Source organism: Delphinapterus leucas, chromosome 2 (assembly GCF_059928025.1).
Source record: "Delphinapterus leucas isolate spDelLeu-1000000601 "Yukka" chromosome 2, BTC_Dleu_Yukka2, whole genome shotgun sequence".
Classification (NCBI taxonomy): domain Eukaryota; kingdom Metazoa; phylum Chordata; class Mammalia; order Artiodactyla; family Monodontidae; genus Delphinapterus; species Delphinapterus leucas.
This window is the reverse complement of record NC_143130.1, coordinates 85096680-85115729: the sequence shown is the minus strand read 5'-3', so window position 1 is coordinate 85115729 and position 19050 is coordinate 85096680. Positions and strand designations below refer to the sequence as shown.

The 19050-nt window shown below is 41.4% G+C and overlaps 2 protein-coding genes across 16 annotated transcripts in view; one reads left to right on the top strand and one right to left on the bottom strand.

Annotated features, from left to right (window-relative positions):
• The window catches only part of LEO1 (LEO1 component of Paf1/RNA polymerase II complex), an 87042-nt gene that overhangs the window by 66936 nt on the left and 1056 nt on the right, over positions 1–19050 (bottom strand). For 5 of the 15 annotated variants that reach the window (XM_089907210.1, XM_089907212.1, XM_089907200.1 and 2 more), the window contains exons 1-5: positions 8369–18332; positions 5256–5370; positions 4199–4392; positions 3393–3479; positions 2703–2817 (exon numbers count right to left, since the gene is read on the bottom strand). The gene's annotated coding sequence lies outside the window, so the exon portion shown is untranslated. Of the gene's footprint in view, positions 1–2702; positions 2818–3392; positions 3480–4198; positions 4393–5255; positions 5371–8368; positions 18335–19050 lie in introns of those variants that run through there. The other 10 variants (XM_089907208.1, XM_089907209.1, XM_089907201.1 and 7 more) reach the window with 10 other exon arrangements.
• The window catches only part of MAPK6 (mitogen-activated protein kinase 6), a 46812-nt gene continuing 37142 nt past the window's right edge, over positions 9381–19050 (top strand). Inside the window, exon 1 of the mRNA XM_089907198.1 lies at positions 9381–9730. The gene's annotated coding sequence lies outside the window, so the exon portion shown is untranslated. The remainder of the gene's footprint in view (positions 9731–19050) is intronic.

Sequence of the window (19050 nt, the reverse complement as noted above, 5' to 3'; positions counted from 1 at the left end):
TGTACCTAAAGAACAAGTTTCCTGTCTCCCAGCAATGATAATATGTCAGAACAGGATCTATGTCATAAATACATACAAAGTTCTATTGGGGTCCAGAGTTGGGGATATTTACAAAGACTTTGGTAGGAGGTAGCATATGAAGTGTACTTTGCAGGATGTAGGGCTTTGACCTTCGGAGAAGCAATGAGATGACAGACCAGGCAGAAGCACCAGCATGAATAAAGGCTCACACGTAGAACAGCCTAGGGCATATTTGAAGAATAGCAAATAATCCATTCTTATTGGGATCTGGAGATACCTTTGAAGTATCTTCCTATGGGAAAAAGTCTAGGAGAAATTTAGAGGCAACTGAGGTTCTATTTAAACTGACCTAGCAAGATTAACAGTTTTGATAGGAAGAGAAAAAAAGGAAACAGGGAAAAGAAATTGGAAGTATTAAAGCAAGATACCCTTTTTCTAAATATGCACAACCATATCTATATTATCCCAAAAACCCCACTGAAAAGAATGGTGAGCAACCTGTTGTGTATTGACCTGTGTGAGCCATCTTGTTCTGGTAGAGGAGATGGTGGCCATCACAGATAAGGAATGGGCTGAGCGGGCAGCTTTGGCTCTTTTGGCAAACATGAATTTAACAGACATGACGTCAGAAATAAATCTAGTCAGAAAAAAGAAAAAGAAAAAAAGAAAAAAATCTAGCCCCAAACCAAAATGGAAGTGAATATCAGAAAAATGATTCTATTAAAAATGAACTTTAGGGAATTCCCTGGTGGCCCAGTGGTTAGGACTCCATGTATTCACTGCTGAGGGCGCAGTTCAACCTCCGGTTGGGGAACTAAGATCCCACAAGCCACGCGGCATGGCCAAAAAATAAATAAATAAAATAAAACTTTAAAAAAATGAACTTCAAAGAATGAATTAATGGTCTGCCACTTCTTCCTCTACCTTCCCATCCTCTTCCCTCTCCTTTCTGTACAAATCAGGCCAAAAGCCAATTCATGGAGCCAAGCAAGGTTGGTGTCCTTGGTGGGGGTGTGGAACTGTGGTGGCTGAAAGGTGTGAGGAGGGCATCTGGGTAAAAGGTCAGCCAGGTGCAGGTGTCAAAGCCCAAGACAGGTGAGAAGGGCATCTGTGTGGAAGGTGGCCTGACTGGGATGAGGAGCGTGTCCCCCCCACGGAGAGGGAGACCGCTGTGGTATCCTGAGCATAGTGAGAATGGAGTCCCTGCAGAGGGTTAGCCTGTGGTTGCCAGGTGTTGGAACCCAATGAGGGTAAGATAGCTATCCACATGGGGAAGGGGGAAGGGAGAGGAAGAAAGGAGGCCTAGTGTGGGTGCAGAGATCAAGCTGGGTAAGGAGGCCATCCAGGCCATCTGGCACAGGGTGTCAGAGTCAGACCAGGGTGAGGAAGGTGACTGTGCAGGGGATGGTCCAGCTTGGGGCATTGGAGCCCAAGCAAGATACAGAAGGTATCCAGGCAGAGCAGCAGCCCAGTGCAAGGTGAGGAGGTGTCCACACAGGGGGAAGGGGTAATCACAGGAGATTATTTATGCACAGAAGGATTGATGAAATATAATAGTCATACTAAGGATAATGGGAGTTACATTTGTTACTGGTAGAGATGGTAGTTACATATATGAATAATGAAAAAACTAGAATGAACTAGTTGGTATTGGATTGAAATTGGAGGTATCAGTGTGAACTCATGATTTTGAATATATATAGATATAGAAATATAGATGTAAAATGTGTTTGTGTAAACATAAATGTAAATTTATATACATAAATACATATATACATATACATACATATATTTCATATATTCCCTAGATCTGTCTGCTGAAAGGGCCTAAGAACAGTTGATACCTCAATAGCAATGAGCACATCTAACGCTAAGATCTTAGTTTCTGAATGCCATTCTCTGCCAAAAGGAACCAGAGCTCCTTGGAGAAATGGCTGATTCCAGGGCTGGAGCAGGAAAAGTACAAAATAAGCTTGGACTATCTCATGCAGCAAGCAAGGAAGTGCAAAAGAATGATGGAGTTATGTTAAGAGAATAAAGAAGCCAACTTGAAGAGGCTTCCAGTGACCAAATGTGGAACAGTCCAAGTGTCAAAATAACGACAGTAATGGGTTACTGTCCACTGAATAAAATAGAAATTCCTTGGCTAATACAGATATAAATTTTAAAAAGAATAACTAGGAAGTATTATGAAGAATGGGATATTTACATAGCCTCAAAGTACTTCCCCACAAAATACTTAATTACAAGGCAGATGCCACCTTAATCAAGTTAGCATCACCAGTGACACGACAGATTGAAGTCATGTGCCACCTAATAGGATACAGTGAGAACATGGCATCACTTCTCTAATCGTTCCACCGAAGATAACCTGTACTTAATCATCACAAAACCTCAGACAAACCCAGACTGAGGGACATTCTACAAAAATAAGTGGCCGTAATCTTAAAGAGTATCAAGGTCATGAAAGTAAAGCAAAGACTAGGGAACCGTTCAAGATTGAAGACTGAAGAGACAGCTAAATACAATGCACAATTTCTGGGCAGAGGACATTATTGTGACCATTGACAAAATTTGAATGGGGTATGAGGATTATACAGTAACATATCAATGTTAAATTCCTGATTTTGATATTGTACTGGGGTTATCTAGATGAATATTCACTAGTAAAATATACATACTAAAAGTATTTGTGATGACAGGGCATTTTCACAGTTCAGGCTCTGCAGGAAGAAGACTCTGAGTCAGAGTTTAGTGTCCAGGATGTTTATCAGGGAGTGCCTTTGGGATTGACACCTGTGGAATAGAAGAGAAGGAAGCAGGCTTAGACGGAAGGAAAAGCAGGCTGCATATAAGGAAAGCCCAGTAGCCTGAACTGACCCCATGAGGAGCTCTGGAGCTGAAACGGTCCTTCAGCATTGTGCCAAACCAGGCTGAAATGGCTGGGCTTTAAAACCACGCCTTGATCAGTTAATGGATGTAAGCTGTCTCCAAAGGGGTGTGAGCTCTGATAAGGCAGCTCTCTGCTGCCAAAAGCCTAAAGGCTGTCTGCTGACAGTGCCCCAAGTAGCTGGGACAAGAAGTCCCTCTGCAAAGGGAAATCTCAGTGGGTCATCTCCACGTTCGTTCCCTGTGCGGCTCCCGGATCTAATTGTTCATATGCATTGAGGAGTAGCTTCTTCAGGTTTCTGATGAGCCTCTCCTCCTGGGGAAACTTAGAAGAGGAAGGCTTGTAGGACAAACAAACGATAGCCCTCTCTGCTGCAGCTGGTCTTGGGGCTGCAATTGAAACTTACAGCCTCCTTTCTCAACCATCCTTTCTAAATTCCTCTCATTCTCAGCTACCACTCCTCTTGGCCTCAGTGACTTACCTGGCATCATGATCTAGATTCACATCGCAGAGAGGTCTGGGCTCCTGGTCGCCAGGTCCTTGCTGCATTATCCATTTACTATTGCAACTAGGCAAGAGAATAACAAGAAGCACACAAGTAGATCATCCGAGTGCTAAAACTGTCTTCCCTACCCTTATTGTATAACAACAGACATAAGTCCTTCTGATGATCAGGGTTAATACCCCTGCTAAGATGATTCCTCTACTTCCAGCCCACTCATCCCTGGATACTAGGAGCCCAAAGTGCCCAGCAGAAGTTTAAGCTAGTAGTTCAAAGGGACTTTTGCTGTATCCTTGGGTGGAAATATTCCCCTTTTAGAAACAAGGTCCTCTGACCCTGCAGGGTTCTGAATCGCAGGAACAGGAATCATAAATTTCCCATTGGGTCATTGGGAATAATGATAAGCAGGTTTATTCGTACTTCCATAATTTGCTTCTCAGACCCATGTATTCTTCCTGTTGGGGACACAGCACCAAATAAAGATCTTTGATTCAATGTGTTTAATGTATCCAGGGGGATGGCACTCACAGAGCATTGCATCTCAGCTAACACGTCAGCCATACCTTCAGCATGGCACCCCAATACTCTGTCAGGCCAGAAGCTTCAGGGTGTTGCAGTAAGTGATACAACCAGCAGATACCATTGTCATGGGTCCACTCTCACATCTTTTTACTGTAAATTGGGTCCCCTGGTCTGATGCAATGTTATGTGAAGTCCCCTGCTGGTGGATCAAATATTGTTTAAGCCCAGAGTGAGGCCTGAAGATAAGACTTTTAAATCCTTACCCAGGGCTTCCCTGGTGGCGCAGTGGTTGAGAGTCCGCCTGCCGATGCAGGGAACACGGGTTCGTGCCCCGGTCCAGGAAGATCCCACATGCCGCGGAGCTACTGGGTCCGTGAGCCATGGACGCTGAGCCTGTGCGTCCAGATCCTGTGCTCCATGATGGGAGAGGCCACAACAGTGAGAGGCCCGCGTACCGCTAAAAAAAAAAAAAAAAATCCTTACCCAGAATATTTGTCCATTCCTGTCAGAACAAAACATTCTAACTTTCAGTCAACTTGCCACCAACTTGTTCGTTGGGCTCCTTGAGGAATGGTGCCATATCAGAAGCTCAGCATTGATCTCTTTTGCTGTCAAGGTGGACATTTGGCAGAGGCAATAACTGATAAGTGGGAACCCATGCTAATGGGCCCAGGATAGCCTCAATGTCTGCCACATGGCCACTTTCTTCAAGTATCCATTGTGCCAGAAATGGTGTGGTCATTGACCAAGGGGGGATCAACTGGCTGAGTCATTTTATATTGAAGGATTTACAACTGCCATTTTGCCTTCTTTTCCATATGCCATAGCTTTTTTGCTCCTCTATTCCTATATTTTGCCATCTTTTGTGTTAAAAAGATATTTTCCAATGTAACATTTTAATTTCCCTGTCATATATATATTTGAGTTATTAGTGGTTGCTGGGATTATGATTAACATCTTAATTTATAACAATGTTGTTCAGATTAATACCAACTTAATTTCAATACTATTCAAAAACTTTGCTCCCAAATAGTTCCATTCCCTACACCCTCTTTGTTTTCTTTTGCTTGTACAAACCGATTAGTACCCTTATTGGCTGCCCATCTATTTTTCAGCAAGTGACACCATGTTTTATTAATTATCTCCATAACTCTCTGCAGGTCAGGGGCCCCTGGTTGCCACTTTGATCTTGCTGCTTATTATCAGAATTGCGTCCACACGGTTTCTGACACGTGCGTGATGCCACCTGCTTCAATTATCTCTGGGTTGTATTAACTCCATTGCTAACAAGGAAGTCAGTTTTATAACAGCATCGCCTACCATCATCAGTCCAGCCTGCAAAAGAGAGCCGCTCCTGAACTTCATAGTGATTCTGGTGCCCTTTCACCAGCACATTCTTTATTGCTTTGGTAGATGGTGTATCCTCCAGGTCCTCCTATGGAAGAGTCATCTGGTGGGTTTTCTGGCCTGACATAGTACAGCTATACCAACATGCCCACTTCCCTGTGTCCTTTTTCAAAAATTGCGATAGTATTACACACATAAAATTCACCATTTTGAAGTGCACAACTTATAGGTTTTTAGTATGTTCACAAGGTTGGGCAACCATCACCACAAACAATTTTAGAGTAGTTTCATCACCCCAAAATGAAACCTTGTGTCAGTTAGCAGTCATTCCTTATTCTCCCTACTGACAGCCCCTGGAAACCACTAATTTACTTTATGTCTCTATGAATTTGCCTACTCTGGACATATCATTAAATGGAAGCACACAACATGTGTGGCATTTTGTCTGCCTTCTCTCACTTAGCATAATGTTTTCAAGGTTCACCCATGTTGTAGCATATATCAGTCTCATTCCTTTTTTTTTTTTTTTTTTTTTTTGTGACACGCAGGCCCCTCACCGTTGGGGCCTCTCCCGTTGCGGGACGCGCAGGCTCAGCGGCCACGGCCCACAGGCCCAGTCGCTCCGTGGCATGCGGGATCCTCCCGGACCGGGGCACGAACCCGTGCCCCCTGCATCGACAGGCAGACTCCCAACCACTGCGCCACCAGGGAAGCCCCCTCATTCCTTTTCATAACTGAAGAGTATTCCATTGTACGGGTATAGCAAATTTCATTTATCCATTCATCAGTTGATGAACATTTGGGTTGTTTCCCCCTTTTGGTTATTATGAATAATGCTGCCTTAAACATTTGTGTACAAATTTTTGTGTGGACATTATGTTTTCATTTCTTTGGGGAATATACATAGGAGAGGAATTGCTAGGTCAAATGGTAACTTTATGCTTAACTTTTTCAGCAGTTGTCACACCGTTTTCCAAATTGGCTGCACCATTTTACCTTCCCAGCAGCAATGTATGAGGGTTCCAATTTCCCCACAACCTCACCAACACTTCTTTTTCTTTCTTTTCAAAAAATTTTTATTATAGTCATTCTATTGGTGTGAAGTGGTATCTTATTGTGGTTTTGATTTACATTTCTGTAATGACTACTGATATTGAACATATTTTCATATGCTTGTTATCCATTTGTATATCTTTTTTAAAGAAATGACTATTCAAAAAAAAGAAATGACCATTCAAATCTTTTGTCTATTTTAAAATTGGGTTATTTGTCATTACTGTTGAGTAAAGTTTACATATATATATATATAAATTCTGGATACTAGACTGTTATCAGAATACGGTTTGCAAATATTTTCTCCAATTCTGTAGGTTGTCTTTGACTTTCTTGGTGGTGTCCTCTGAAGCACAAAAGCTTTTAATTTTGATGAAGTGCAACTTTGGTTGACTGTGTTTTGTGTCATGTCTAAGAAACCATTGCCTGATACAAGGTCACAAAAATTCACGCTTACTTTTTTCTAAGAGTTTTACAGTGTTAGCTCTTACATTTAAGACTATGATTCATTTTAAGTTAATTTTTGTGTATTTTGGGAGATAAGTGTCCAAACTCTTTCTTTTGCATGTGGATAGCACCATTTGCTGGAAAAAACGATTCTTTCTTCATAGTATTTTTTTGGCATTCTTGTTGAGAATCCACTGCCCATAAATGTGTAGGTTTATTTCTGGACCCTCAATTCTATTCCCTTGATCTACATGTCTATCCTTATACCAGTACCACACTGTTTTTATAGCTTTGTAGTCAGTTTTGAAACTGGGAATTGAACCCTCCACCTTTGTTCTTTTTCAAAATTGTTTTGGCTATTCGAGGTCCCTGACATTTCCATATGAATTTTAGGATCCGTCTGTTAATTTCTGCAAAACAGCCAGCTGGGATTTCGATAGGGATTACCTTGAATCTACAGATCAATTTGGAGATTAATCTTCCAATAAATGAACATGGAATATCTTTCCATTAATTTAGGTCTTCTTTCATTTCCTTCAACAAAGTTTTGTAGTCTTCAGTGTATACGTCTTATTAAATTTACTCCTAGGTATTTTATTATTTTTGATTTCCCTCAGTGTTTTAATCCTTTCCTCTACCATCTGCCAAGACATTTATGGCATTTTGATATCTCTTAGCATGGGTCATCACTTTTTCCATGCTTCATAGGAGCCATCTTACTAGTAAGTTTGCACCAATTCCTGGGGTCTTTTGACAGAGTATAAATCTTATATTTTGGGAGAATGTACCCAAATTGTTTTTGAATCTTATGTTCTATCCCCCTTGATCAAGTACCCTCAGAATCTAGTCCCATGTGTATTCCCCCACCTCCTGCAATCCATGCTGGTTAAATCTTTTCACTCCTTTGGGATATGGTTTCTTTCCTCCCTTCTCAGGCCTAGCATGCCCCCAGCTGGATTATGCTGCCACTTAACCCTAGTTATAGATTTAGTGGACAGGAGGGTTGGTGGGGGAAGATCCTGAGGAGACACATGTTGTATTGCAGGAAGAGGCCCTGGCATTGTCTCAAGCTAGGGGAGTGTATGGCTCTTAGTAGAAAAGGGTGGCTCACTTCTGCAGGCTCAGAGGATCAAAAGGAACCTGGGAATATAAGATATTGGGGGGCATCAATTCAAATGTCCCCATCCCATGTGTCAGGGTCTCATTCTTTCCCAACAACAGCCCTGTCCTTGGATTAGGAGACCTAGTTTATTAGTAGTTTAACCTTCTTTGGAGCTTGGCCACACTGATGATTTAGTGTGGTCTGGTCCTCAGCCTTCTCTGCACTCCCTCTGCAGGTTATGAAAGCCTCTTTGCCAAAGAGACCCTCTGGCTTTCATACTTGGCTTTCAGTTGTCTACTAACCACTCTCTTAGCTTTTTGTTTTCTTCTCCTAGAGCTTTAATAGAGCTAAGCAATAACCATCCAATCCCACTGTCCTTATAGTTACTATTTTCTCCATATATGGTATCAACTAATACATTCTCTTTCCCTAGTATATTATCCCAATTCACCACTGATGAAAGTGTTAGTAATTGTACTGTTACCTTATGCGAGGGACTATCTGTGCTCCACCCATCACCAGTGATGAGGTCCTCATACCAGCCGGGTAGTGATCCAGCTTCAAAACCCCATCTTATCATCTTCTTTCTCGATCTCTCCTGGCTCCAACTGTGGCAGTTTGGGTTTTCCAGGAAGCACACTCTGAGACAGACTTTAGTGTTCAGGATAATTATGAAGGCGAGCTCTTGAGATCCATGTCTATGGGTTGGAAGAAAGAAAACAGAATTGGGCAGAGGAAGATGTTGATCTGAGATACAGGCTGATAAACTCAACTAACCCCATTGGGAGCTCTTGAGCAGAAATGGCCCATTGAAGTTGCCCTGCACAGGGCCAAAATAGCCAGGCCGCTCTATCCTTCCCTTGATCAGTCCTTGGATTTGGGCCACCTGGGAAAGGGGCATCTCCTTGGGCAAGGTAGCTCTCTGCAGATGAGGCCAACCCTGAAGGGAATGACAGTGGACAGATGCTTGTTGACCCCACAATTGAGCAACAAGTCCTTCCTTGAAGGGTATCTGGTCAATGCATCTCAATTTCCACCACAGGTGTCATGCCAGCAACTTACTCTCAAATTAGTCAGTTAAAAAAAAAGTTCATTATGCTATGTGTGCAACTTTTCTGTAAGTTTTAATACTTTCAAAATTAAAAAAAACTTTAAAAAAATGAACATGCTTACATAAATTAAATGTGACTTAGGAAACACCTAGAAGAAAGCCTTCTGTTGCTGATACAAAGAAAGAGGAATGGTGTTGAAAGATGAAAATTCATTTGAATGAGTAAAATATGGATCACCAGAAGAGTTAGTGGGAGGTAAGAATGAAAAGGCAAGTTGAGGCTTCATCCTTGCTGATACAACATACTTCAGAATAGGGCGATAACAGAAAATGCCTATTTCATCACAGCTAGACCTGCCTTTAATTTCATCTCACCTCTTCTGAGTAGGTAAAGTCTTTTCCAGATTATCTTTAATAGTTACTGTTTCCTATCTCCCTCTTCCTTTTGCTCCTTTCCTCTCCAAGGCCATCAGGGAACTTGAAATGTGAAGATGTGAGTCTTTGCTCAGCTTCCCATACTGGGATGAAGATTATTTTTAAAATTAATCTCTGAGTCACAGAGGGAGGAGGGAAAGAATCATTTTAATCTCTTCCTTTTCCCTCCTTCATAACCTGCTGTACAGCTAAATCATTTTTTTAAATCTGTCTTTTTTCCTCTTCCCCAAGAATCACTTGCCTTTTATATTTCCTTTGGAAACAGTATTTATAAACCTTCAGAAGCTTCTAAAACTGGAAGAAATTTTTCTTTGCTGAATGGGCCACCAGCTAAAGGAGATTTCCGTAAGCTGCTTTCATGTAAGTAAATCTATTTCTTATAATACTGATTGTTGGGATTTGAGAAGTTATATACAGTTCCTCCTCCTCCCCTTCTCACTGTGCCATCAGCTGTACCCTGTCTGAACTTTCCCTTCGTCTCTCCTGGGCTGCATAGAAGACACTCCTGTTTTCTGTGGGAGATGCAGGCAGAGACTCTTCTGGCCTTCTACCTTTGCAGCATGCTACGGCATGTCTCATGTTTCACTATTTGACCACAATTCTTTGAGGGATAAATAAGCATAGAAACAGTGAAAGCTACATTTAAAAAAAAAAGTGTTTACAAATTTACATACTAAACGTTGAAGAAAAGCCCTACTTAACTAAGTTACTCAGAAAATGGGGACAAAGTTCTATGTTGGGTAAAGTAGGCACTTAAAGAATATATGTGTGGAATGAATTGAATGAAAGAGAGAGCTGCCTTAACTTTAGGAAACCGTGGTTTAAACAGGCAAGCTTCTGGGTGGAGATATTAATAGCACCACTTATTTATACAGCCGTTTAGCATTTTCAGAGTGCTTTCACACACATTATCTCATGAAATCCTTGGAACAAACCTGCAAGGGAGGAGAGGCATTTTTATGATAAGATTAAATGACTTGCCTGTACCCTAACAACTAATAAGTGGCAGAACTGGTGCCAGTATGCAGGTCTGCTGACTACTGTTGGTTCCCCAAAACCAGATGGATTTTTCTGATTTCAGAGTGGAGTCCTCAAGGATTACTGCTAGGGGACTTACTTAAAACTTTTCATAGACTGTTTGAAAGTGGGCTCATATAAGAAAAGTCACAGGGGCTTCCCTGGTGGCGCAGTGGTTGAGAGTCTGCCTGCCGATGCAGGGGACACGGGTTCGTGCCCCGGTCCGGGAGGATCCCACATGCCGTGGAGTGGCTGGGCCTGTGAACCATGGCCGCTGAGCCTGCACGTCCGGAGCCTGTGCTCCGCCATGGGAGAGGCCACAACAGTGAGAGGCCCGCATAACGCAAAAAAAAAAAGAAAAGTCACTAGGTTGAGGTGTCCTTAAGCTCTCCAGAGTAGTAAACACCAAGCAGATCAATCTAAATTGAAGTAAAGATAAATAAACAAGGCTATGTGAGTGGACAGAAGTATGGCAAATTAGTTTCATTCTGTACTGATTTTGGATAATGCATTTAGGTTGTTAGTCTGAAGGACACTTGAAAGATGAGCTTGGAGCTACGTTTTATTTCAAGAAAGAGAACCATGAGTTACTGTTGACTGTTTCTTAAAGTCATATAGCAATAATTTCCAAGTTCTTAGCCTCCTTGCTAAAAACATGGAAAACAAAACTGAAAGCACTGTTTTGTCCTATATTCAACAAAATGATAATGAAGCTAAACCTGGGGTCAAGCATCTAATTCTGCCCCAAAACCTTAAAAAAGAGCCTAGTCAGTATACCAGGTGAGAGAAAAGAGCAACTAAAATAATCAAACAGATTCACTAAGAAGAAAGTTGCTTTAAAAATAGGAGTAAAGGGCTTCCCTGGTGGCGCAGTGGTTGAGAGTCCGCCTGCCGATGCAGGGGACATAGGTTCGTGCCCCGGTCCGGGAAGATCCTACATGTCGCGGAGCGGCTAGGCCCGTGAGCCATGGCCGCTGAGCCTGCACGTCCGGAGCCTGCGCTCCGCAAGGGGAGAGGCCACAACAGTGAGAGGCCCGCGTACTGCAAAAAAATAAAAATAAAAAAATAAGAGTAAATAAGTGGATATTTGGAGGAAATTCTTATTTACCTTTCTGAAGTTTATGTCATAGAGGGCAATTATAATATTCAAAAACACTTCGTTTTCAACATTTTATTGGGAGGACACTATATTCAGATACTATGCCCCACACTAGAGTTTACAGTAACACATAGAATTCACAGCCATTGTCAGAGAATACCAGACCAGATGAATCTTTTGTCCAACTCAGCACAGCTTTTCTTGTGTTCTTTATGAATTGGCATCTGGTTTATAGTGCAGTCTCTTGGGTTTGGTTGGTATGTGTTGGTTGCTAGAGACCAATCAACCATGGTGAGCCTGCAATCAAGTTCTCCAAGCTGCAAATCTTTAGGACTGGACTCTTCATACCACCCAGAGAATAAAGTGAAGTTATTACTATTAATAACCTTCTCATTAATGTTGAGTTGTTTATCTGGGTCTTACAGACACCATCCTTCTCTGTGATCTCAGCATTTCTTCTGAGCTAGGAAAATAAAGATAGTCCCTGTATGACTGAGTTAGGTTCCCAAAAGTTGACTTCTTAGTTGTTTGAAACTGAAAATGCATTTTCCCCAGAGAAACAATGTGACAAATACTGGTAGGTCCTCAGGCTGACTGTTAGAAGCCCATTTAGGCCACAAGCAGCTTGACTATGAGAGGATGAGAACTGTGACCTACAGCATTGTTTCCATGGGAAAATGTGCCCCAGCAGCAGAATAAGGACTTCCTTTCTCCCCCACTTCCTACCTCCATGAGCAGAAACCAGTGTGTTTACTACAGGAAATGCAGCTCCTGCCTGCGGGCAGCTGGGCACTGCAGCAGCCCTGGATGCCTGGTCCACGGGGCAGAGATACTCTCTCACCTCTCCTGACCTAACCCTGTCAGTGAAGACAGTGGGGTCAGGTGTGGAGTCTTTCCCTGATCCACCATCTCCAGATCAGGGCTGTTGGGATTCTTTGTGGGGGTGGGGTGGGGGGTTCAAAGCTGGCTACATAATTTCTGGGGCCTCTTATTCAAAAAGTAGAAAAAAAATGGATGGAGCTAAAGGTACCAAAATATAAAGCCTTTTCCCTTTCTTCTGGTCTCTCTCTCTTGACTTACGGTGTTTAATTTAGATAGCCAATAATCATAACTAATATTTTAAGTAAGGAAAAATTAAAAATTTAAGTTGTCAGCATGACTTTTATAATAAATTTTTATATTGTAAGATGCAAATATAGTTTGAAATACAAATATGAGTATTTAACTCCTATGTGAAATCACCAAAATGACACAATTTCTATGTTGCAGCTCCTACATGCATATATATTTTGTTCTCACCAGAGCGGTGGAAAACACTGCAGAAAACTAACTTAATGATTATTATTTCATTTCTTGATACACACATTCAACCAACACTCTCTACCTTTGACTTACTGAGGAGTAAATAAGGGCTGAAAGGACAAAAGAAATGTTTTGGCCTAGGCTGTTGGCTAATATGGGGAAGTAACACAAGAAAGGATGCAATAGGGTTCCTTGATCATTTGTGCTTCCTAGAACGCCACTGCCTTCTTTCTGCGTTTGAAGCAAGTTCTGGTTCCAGTGGAAAGCATGGCCTCTCAGAGCTATCAGCACCCCCAGTTACTCAGTTGTAGATGTAACAAACCTTATACTCACTTGCTTTGTTTCACTGAACTCCAATGCCTTGTGGGTCCACCAGAATTCTGTGCTTATGGGGCCCTAAGAAAGCTATATGTGAATGGGGTGGCAAGGAACAGTGGACACCCATTGCGCCTCTCTTCTGCTCACATGCATACTCTATTGTCCCATCCAAATGCACTACAAAACATGAGTTCAAAGATAAACTTATTAGGAATTTCAAGATGGCAATAGGAGAGTATTAAACCAAGCACGGGGTGTTTCTGAACGTGCGGTCCTGCATAATGCCCTGGATATGGGGTGGGGTGGAGGCCAAAGGTGGGGGAGGTCTGTGGTAGCCTAGGGTAGGAATTCACAGGGATAGAGCTACACAGGATGGGCAGATGGATCTTAAGCCTCCTGAGGGTCTGGCCATTTCCCTTTCAGAATACCACTCCTAGGGTATTGCTAGAAACAGTGAAGGCTTCAGTCAAGACTCCAGAGGTGGGACTTCCCTGGTGGCGCAGCGGTTAAGAATCCACCTGCCAATGCAGGGGACATGGGTTTGATCCCTGGTCTGGGAAGATCCCATATGCTGTGGAGCAACTAAGCCCGTGCGCTACAACTACTGAGCCTGCTCTCTAGAGCCCACAAGCAACAACTACTGAGCCCATGTGCTGAAACTACTGAAGCCCGTGTGCCTAGAGCCTGTGTCCTGCAACAAGAGAAGCCACCGCAATGAGAAGCCCGTGCACCACAATGAAGAATAGCCCCTGCTCGCCGCAACTAGAGGAAGCCCACGCACAGCAACAAAGACCCAATGCAGCCATAAACAAACAAACCAACAAACAAAAGACTCAAGGTGGGTACTGGTCTCTGGGGATGACATCTTCAGGGAAGGTTCTTCCAGTGGTGGTAACTGCCAGCTGGCAAAATATGTCAAACAGGAGATCACATTGTGGAAGGTAGACCTACTGCACCATATTATATACTGGTTGGTAACTTGAGCACTCAGAATGACCAATGTAAACACAGCTTCAGCATGTTTACTTAGCGTTAACAGATAGTGATTACCTTCTTCCCCAAATGACAGATAGCTTGACTATTTTGGAGTACAAAAAGGAGGGGAATGACCTTGTGTACTGAAAGCTGCTTTGCCCCCACAACTCAAAATATTTATCACTCTGTGGATGGGCTAAGGAACACCTTGTCTAATCTTTTATTTGCATTGGTCATGTGCTGGAGGCCCAGGTTGTTCTCAAAAACTGAGGATGTTTATAGAAGACTGTGGTCTCAAGCGTTTAAGCTTCAAAAATACGGACTATCTCCAGAACTCAGGAGCATCTGTTCTCCTTATGCTAATGGGGCTCTCAAGATAGGAGGAGGATGGACAGAGTGAAAATAAGAAAACCTTTGGACCATATTTCCCTAAAGCCAAGAGTGTCACCATCTCTCTGCTCCTCTTAAAAAGTATGCATGTGGGTGTGTGTGTGGCAGGCGGGAGCTACAACTATTGTATTAGTCGTTTAATTCTACCACTTCTACAAACTTATCTGACTTCCACAAAATACTGACTTTCAAGGCAGATAAATTACCGGGAGGATCCTTTGATTACTTGCTATTTTTGTAAAATTACCCCAATAGGTATTTCCCAGTACACTTACGTATTTAGTTATATAACCATTATTCAAAAAGTAAGTGTGGGGACTTCCCTGGTGGCGAGGTGGTTAAGAACCCACCTGCCAGTGCAGGAGACACGGGAAGATCCTGTCCGGCAAGATACCACATGCCTCGGAGCCTGTGCGCCACAACTACTGAGCCTGCGCTCTAGAGCTCGCGCGGAGAAGCATGCGCGCCGCAATGAACAGCTGCCCCTGCTCGCCACAACTAGAGAAAGCTCGTGCACAGCAACGAAGACCCACGCAGCCGAAAATAAATAAATAAATAAATAAATAAATAAATAAAAAGTACGTGTACAGATTGTTTCAGAGATTTTGTTACAAGGAAAGCCAGGTTTTGTCTAAAAAATTTAAGTAGTTTATTGCAGCTTTCCTACAAAATCCTATTTACCATAGCCTAAGAGAATGAAATAATGTTTACAAAGTGTTTACCTGAAACACGTTACTTGATAAATGCTATTACCATTCTCCCAAGGAGTAAGCTCTTTGCTGCCCCGTCACGTTAAATGTAGGACCCTTGATCTTCATTTACAGGTGTCTCTCGCTTCAAAAAACCTTCATGTGATCTGCCTCTCATTGAACTTTAGATACAGCTTCACTGGATCTTGACTGAAAACATTCTCTTCATAATCTTTACAGTCAATCCTCATTATTCGCAGATTGCTTGCGAATTTGCCTACTTGCTAAAATTTATTTGTAACCCCTAAATCAATACTCACAGCATTTCTGACATGCAGAGTGGTGAAAAACTTGTTGCCCTCTGTGTATGTTCCCATTGAGGTTGAACGAGGCAACACTCTGCCTTCTTGTTTCAACTCTCACATTATAAACAAGTGTCCTTTCTGTGGTCTAGTTAGCACCATGTTTTTTGCATTTTTTGCTTTTTTGTTGGTGATTTAGCTGTTTAAAATGGTCCCCAAGCATAGTTCTGATGTGCTGGCTATAAATGTAAGAAAGCTGTGATATGCCTTTCGGAGAAAATATGTGTTAGATAAGCTTCATTCAGCATGAGTTACAGTGCTATTGGTCAGAGTTCAAAGTTAATGAATCAACAACATCTATTAAATAAGATGTCTTTAAAGAAGCACACATAAAACAAGGTTATGTATTGACTGGTTGGTGAAAACATGACCAGAGGTTTGCAGGAAACGAATCCTGTATTTCCCTTAGAAGCAATGGTTCAGCAGTTACTAATTCAGTGCTCAAAGTGACTTTACAGAACATAACTACCACAAACAACAAGAATCAACTGTACTTGGCAACCAATTTCTTCAGTGGAAAGTTCTTTTGTTTACCAATCAAATTACAATGTGAAAAAAAAATTACAATGTGTTCTTTTAGAAACCATGTCTAGGAATGCAATCATTTTAAATTGAGAGTATAAACATCGACACATAGAAGCTTCTATCAATAGTTAGAGAAGACCTCGGATGTTATCACCTCTTTGCAGGTCCCTCCTCCCCCCAGCAATTTCTTTTATAGCATCCCTGACAGGTGGCCATTGTTTTCTGACTGAATGCTTCCAGTGATGTAGCGCTCTTCACCAGGAGGTCCTGTCCACTGTAGCTCAGTTCCAATATCCAAAACTGTCCTTTCTTACACTGAGTCAAAATCTTTCTCTCTGTAATAGCCCTCCTGGTGGTCTTAGATTTGAACTCCAGTGCAACATGGAATAAATCTACTCTCTTCTCTGCATAACAACCCTTCAGCAAATTGCTTTTCTGCAGGTTAAGCAGACCCAATTCCCTCATCTTTTCTTCAGAGAAAAAATGGTTTCCACACTCTTCCTAGATGTCTCTTCCTAATGAATTCTGATTTGTTATGCAAGGTAGCTCTTTTTATGTGGTATCTATATTTGAACACATGAGTTCAGAAATCCTGAGCTGAATAGCATAGGCCTGGTGCCCCCGTGACCTGAACACTGTTTTGCATTAACACAGTCTACATTTTGTTAGTTGTTTGGTGACAGCTCACACTGCATGAATATCTGTAACTTATAGTTACATTATCAGGTCAAGCTGTTCCCCAAATCCTGGCCCCTTTCAAATGATTTTTCTGAACAAAGATACTACACTTTATATTTATTGCAGCCAAATGTCATCTTCTTTAAAAGAAAAATCATGATTTTGAATAACTATTCTGTCATCATATTCTGATCTGAGTTATATATCTTCCTCAAATTTGATATCTTAACTCAAAACATTGATAAAAATATTGCTCAGTTCTGGACAAAGGAGGACAAATCTGCATTGCTCTTCTTGAGAATTTGAGGCCTCAAGATTAATGTCACTCCAGTAATTAGCACTCTTTGAATCAATTCTCTGCAATTATCTAAACCCATATTTCTCAATCTTATCCACAAAAGTGTCTTGACTTTTTGAAATGACCAACATCTTTGTTTAGTAATGTAATAATCCTATCAAGAAAGGAAGTGGTATTTCTTTGTCATGATTTACTTGACAAGAATCCATGATGACTCCTATTAACTGTTACATTTTCCCTAACATATCGTGTTCAATGATTTACATTAGAAAATTTCCAGGAATTGGCATCAAGCTTAGTGGTCTTATTTCTAAAATCCGCTTTTCCCTTCATCTTGAAAATCAAGATATTGACAGTTTATTTTCATAGGAAGATGGTCATCAGAATGGAAAAACATAAAACAAGTAGTCTAATGAGGGAATTTAAACTCAAATAGGCAAAATGGGAGCAACTGGGTAATTCAAGACTTTCCCCTCTCATGGAGTCCAGTTGATCTGGCTCCAAGAATATCACTTGTATTGTCATCCCCTTTCTGTGCCCAGTCGAGACACATTCTCTCACTTTCTCTCATGCTTAAACCACAGTTTGGATTGGGTTTTCTGCCACTGTAACAAAAAGAATTCTGACTTATACAGGAAAGGGCTCCTTAAAGGACATTAGAGTATTGTTACCAGTGTAAAGCAGACTGGATACAGAGCAGAAAACAACAATGGATCCTCCTGCCCTCTTCCTGTTGCCAACCTCTTGCTCATCTAATCTACCCTTCCCATTCATACCAGAATTATCACTCTAAAATACTAGTGAATCATCTAAATTCCTCTCCTTCTACCTTTAGCATAAATCCAAAAGTTCTGGCATCCAAATAAGGCCTTCTCAACTGGTGCTAACTTGCCTTCATTCCCCCAGGCCTGTAAGACTTTTTACCAAAGTGTGCCCAGCACATTCATGACTTAGTGCACTCTGCCCTCTCATCCTGAAATTTCTTTTTTCCTCATACTTCCTGATGGAATCAAGCCCAGCTCAAATGTTCTGTCTTCTTGTTGGAACTTTCCTGATGTTCCCAGTCCTTTATCAATTGTTCCTTCCAACAAGAGCAGGTAATTTGCATCTCTGTTCGGGACGCACTAATCTCAAGCTGCCTTATGGTGTACTTTACCTGTTCCTTTCCTGCATTCTTCCACTACAACAGTGGCTTTCAAACTCTTTTTAACAATAACATAGCTCATAGCAATAATGAGCAATAAACAGTGCCACTGTAATCCAACTGGCACATTTATAGATACCTTATAGTTCAACAATTTTAAGAAGTACTTCCTCCATTTTAATATCTCTGAGATCAGGATGTAGCAAGAGGGTATCATTATTTTGATAGTTTTCGCTTTCTTCATAGTACCTAAAATAACGGTCTGTCATAACTGATGACATTTTAGATTTGTTGGAATATGATACATAACCAAAACAAAAGTTTCACAAAAGTGTTTACCCTTTGTTATAGACTATGGTCTCTAGTTTGGTTTTATTTTCTCTATTTCATTAAGAAAAAAATGCAGATCATAATCCACCAAAATGATTTCACTGTGTATGGCAGTTTGAAAAACTGAGAACTTAAGACTATTTACAGCTGCACAATAGGATTAAGAACTAAAACCGACTACCTCAACATGACTTTACAACCCTAACATCTGCATAAACATGACTTCAATTCCAAGAAATTCTTGCCTGAAAAAATGAAGTTGCAAGTAACTTTATTGCAGTTTCAAAGAACTTCCTCAAAGTCCATTTGACTGAACAACAGACTACAACCGACCTAGCCTTCATCAGGGTAAACAGCCCCTCCTCAACAAAATTACTCTTGTGTTTATCAAACCATTGTTGACTTTTCTAGGTTTGCTTCAAAACTCTCCCCCTCCTTGTGTCTACTAATCCTAAAAGATTATATAACAAATTTAGTCCCATCTCAATCATGCTTTCATTGAAAGACCTGTCTTAAATTAATCCTGACCTTCTGAAACCATCCCACTCTTGAC